Source organism: Piliocolobus tephrosceles, chromosome 2, assembly GCF_002776525.5.
Source record: "Piliocolobus tephrosceles isolate RC106 chromosome 2, ASM277652v3, whole genome shotgun sequence".
NCBI lineage: Eukaryota > Metazoa > Chordata > Mammalia > Primates > Cercopithecidae > Piliocolobus > Piliocolobus tephrosceles.
The window spans coordinates 40093784-40098219 of record NC_045435.1 but is presented as its reverse complement, the minus strand read 5'-3'; positions in this window follow the sequence as shown (position 1 = coordinate 40098219).

Below are 4436 nucleotides of genomic sequence, written 5' to 3'. Positions count from 1 at the left end.
TGTGTGGAATTAAGATGTGAAATTGTTGGAACAAAACACCTTCATTACCAGGAGATTAGTATTCTTCCCACGTGGACACTGAGTAAAAGTGGCTGACAAAGCATGGATAGAAAATGCATCTCCAATCAAAGCCAGACTGTCAGACGTTAAAAAGTAGTACGTTAACCAGACACAGTGTTGTTATTCTGTGATTGTTAGGCATAATTTAGATGAGTGTCTTTTATATGGTCAATTGAAGTTTTTACCAGTTTATCTCTCCATTTGTTGGTACTGTGCTAGTCATTCATTCATCCTCTCACTCATCAATATTTATTGAGGTTAGCTATGTGCCAGGAATAGGGTTGCCAGGAAAAAAAAACAGGGCACCCAGTTAAATTTGAATCTCAGACAAACAACAAATATGTTTTGTTTTGGTTTTTGCTAAACCTGACAACATTCTAGGAGCTATGCTGGCTTGTGAGCACATACAAATAAATAATATCAGAATTCCACCTTCAAGGAGCTCACAGTCTAACACTAAGATAAGACATGAACATAAATCACTTTCATGCAAATGGCCTTGAGAAGAACTAACAGTATCCCAGAAAGTGTCAATGTCAACGGATTTTTCTGAAACCATATCCAGATGTCATGGAACCCACTAGAGAAAATCCCTTACATGAGCCTAAGACCTTCTGACAAGGTCTTAAAGATTTTCCTTTGTTGAAGGAAACAGATGAGATTAACAGGCTGTGATTATGGTTCTTAATATCAGGTGTGTCAAGGTCGCTGGGTCAGTCCCTTCTATTTGTAATACTATCCCCTCTTAAAAGTTGCTTTTGCTCAAAAATCATGTTATGTTATATGCATATATCTCTCAACATCAATTGAGGAGAAATTTGTCTATTAGTGTCTAAAGGTAAGAGGAGATTGTAATTGGATGTTACCATGGTCCTTGATTTCTGACTCGAGTGAAACAATAAAAGGGACTTAAACAGATTCTTCCCCCACAGCACTGGGCTGCACCTGCAGAGATGGGCAACAACTAATCCTACCTGCTGTCTGCCTTCCTAGCCAAAGTGGCTGCTCATTTTTTTTTTTTTTTAACTATAAGTTCTAGGGTACATGTGCACAATGTGCACATTTGTTACATATGTATCCATGTGAGTGGCCCCTCATTTCTATCTGCTCTGGAACCTAAGGCTGTTTGAGAAGGCTGAAGCACTACAGGTGAAACCTGGCACTGTAATTAATCAGGATTCGAGAATGAGTGAAATCCTTTAACCTGCCTCAGATTCTTGGTGTCTCTCAGTTTCTCTTTCACTGTGGCCGAATAACTGAAATATGGCCTTGTCTGCAAATAGAGAATAAAGGGGGACAGCCCCATTTGAAAGACTTTAAAATAACAAATTAGGTTCATACATGTGACAAAAGCAAGAGTCCTTTGTACATTTGGGAAAGCAAGTTGAAATCAGAAACTTAGTCTTGTTAGCCTTCAACATAATCCCTCAAGAGTGAGGCTAATGAAATTCCAATGATCAAAGTGTGTACTAGACACAGACATGAAGTTATTGGTGCTGTAGCTATCGGTGCTTACTGAGACTAAGCACAATTGGCGATACCATTGTTGCACTGCCAATTGCTCATCTTTTGAGCCACCACTTGGTGTGCGCCATCTTCCTCCTCTCCTGCCCTGGTTCACTGGGGCAATGCTTGCTCTAAGCTATTGATATTGCTATGCCACAGCTGCTCACTAGGGACACAGTACCTACAGCACATCTGCCAAATCAACCTGCTTCTGCAGTCACCCCAAGGATGGAAAACAGCTTTGTGCTTTGCCCTCTACCTGGGCTATGCTGTATTAACAATATTACAAATACTGTATTAATGATAATAGCCAACATTTATTAAGCACTTACCATATGTAAGCCACTATGTATAGTGCTTTATACATTCTCTAATTTTTCCTTACAATATGATCTTATGAAGTCAGTGTCATTATCTCTAAGAAACAATCTTAGAAAAGTTGTTCAATGTCACTGATGAGAAATAATTTGAATCCAGATCTGTCTAACTCCAAATCTATGATGCCTTGTATATATCCTCAGTGCCTGTCTAGATATGGGATTCCTCCCACCGCCCCCCCACCTGAAATAAACCCTGAGACAGAGATTTACATGCAAATAGTTTATTTAGGAGGCGATCCCAAGAACAGTGGAATAGGGATAGGAAGAGTAAGATATTATAGTGATGGGAAGAAAGCTAATAAATGGTGTGTTATCTAGCCAGTTACCTCTATACCCCAACACTGCTGGGGAACTCCGGGAGACAGCATAGAACACATCTCAGAGTTATCCCAATCGAAGGGGGAGGAAGCTCTTCATCCATCACTGGATAATCCTCACCTGTCATTGACTGAGGGCTTCTTCCAGGGGAATTAATGTTCTGCCTTTCCAGCTTGCCTCAGCTTGCTCCTTTTGCTCCAGAAAAAAAGGCTCTAGGCTAGGAAGTCATAGATGTTCACAATAACAGGCCACCTGCATCTGCCTTACAAATATTTTAATAAAACAAAATTTTAACATTTTAATCATTATTAATGTTTCTCTCTTTGGGTCAGGCACAAGTCTTCAGAGTCTGCAGGGCAATAAGTGATGGTCATTGTGCTGTATTAAAGTTCACATCTGACCCACAAACATGGCACATTTTCCCCAACCATTTCTTCCTTGTGATCAGGTCATTCCAAAGGGAGTCCCTTGATTCTTGCTGCCAACAGATCCTTGTCAGATCCATCCTACTGGCTTTCCTATCATAATGAACAATATCTATAGAGTCCTGCATGACCCCAGTTAAATTGTCAAATGAAGGCACTTGTAACATATGGTTTGTATTTCTCCTTTAAAACAAATTTCAGGAAGCAATAAAATCAGGATTTTATAAAGCAAAAACAGTGGGCTCTTTCTTTCCTAAATTAAGCTATTTTGATGAAAGTGAAGACTGCAGATACATAAGCTTCAGTGGGAAATGCAAAGATTATGGCTCAATTCCATTTTCTCTATGCTCCATGCCCTTCCTCTCCTTGATGCTATTCCATCAGGGACCTACCATCCCTAGTTAACCAACCACTTCCAGGACCACCAGGGCCCTGCAACAGAAGGAGCTGGACACCCCAGTGTGGAAGGCTGGTTTTGAATTAGAATAGGAATCTTAACCTGAAATCCTTGGAGAGGCTCCTGAATGCCTCTGATAACATTATATATAAAACTATGTTTCCAAAATGTGCTCTTTAGCATTTTTCTGAAGAAAAAATTATAAAGCTTTGAGCAACTTCTCAAATTTGTATATTATCTCAAAAGGCCAAGAACCTTTGGGTTCAAGATAGCCCCAGAGAGCACTAAATGGCTTGAGGAGAGGCAATAACACAGTCTCTCAGATCTTTCCAAGCAAAACTGAGCTCACGCTCCCAACATGTGACTTTTTATCCATAGCCTCTTAACTTTTTGAATCTTAGGTCCTGGCCATAAATCTGTGTTTTTAGTTTAGATCTTCATGTACTTTCAACTTTGGTCATTTCCTATAAACTGGAACATGGTCAAACCTGAACAGAGACTTTCACACTTCAGAGGTGAGCCAATTAGCAAAGTCATTGGTCCAACGTGCTGAATTATGAAAGACTGGACAGACAAGCAGAGCTGTGTATCCATGATACTAGAGGGACTAAACCTCCGGACCAAACTCAAAGGGCTAGTCCTAGATAATCCTGAGCCTTGGACATTCAAGTAGCTGTCAGCCCCAATGCACCAAAGCAGTCCAAACAATGGTTGATTCATTGGTTTATTCAACAAATAATTAAGAAGTTCCTACGAGTGCAAGGGATTGTGCTAGGCACTGGGGATACTGCTTTGAACAAGGTGAGGTCCCTGCTTTCATAGAGATTAAATTCTACTTAGGAAGACAGACATTACATAACTAAACACAAGTTGCACAAGTAAACACAAGTTACATTACATAACTAAACACAATTTATAATTGTGAGAAACGATGCTACTACATAGTAGCATGGGGCACACAGATAGTTTGCAGGGGCAAGATAGAGAGGCTTTCTTGAGAAATTAATTTCAGAGCAAGTTCGGAAGCCACAGGCAACTCAGAAAGGTGTATTTGCAGCCCACACGTCTTTGCCACGCTCCAGACTCAATTATCTGGTAGCCAACTTGACATCTTTTCTTGGATGATTCCAAAGTAATCCCTAACTTAACATATCCAAAAATGACTTTTCTGGTTTGTATTTTTTTCATAATAAAATGTTGGAGAGAAATGAGTTCATAAGCTTCCTTCCTAAGTGCGGATCTCTCCCACCACCTGCCAAGATACAAAACCCAGAAACCAGGGTCAACAAATACCTCCCCACTGCGTTACTTTCCAACTCTATCAGCAAGTGCTCTCCATTTTACCTCCTA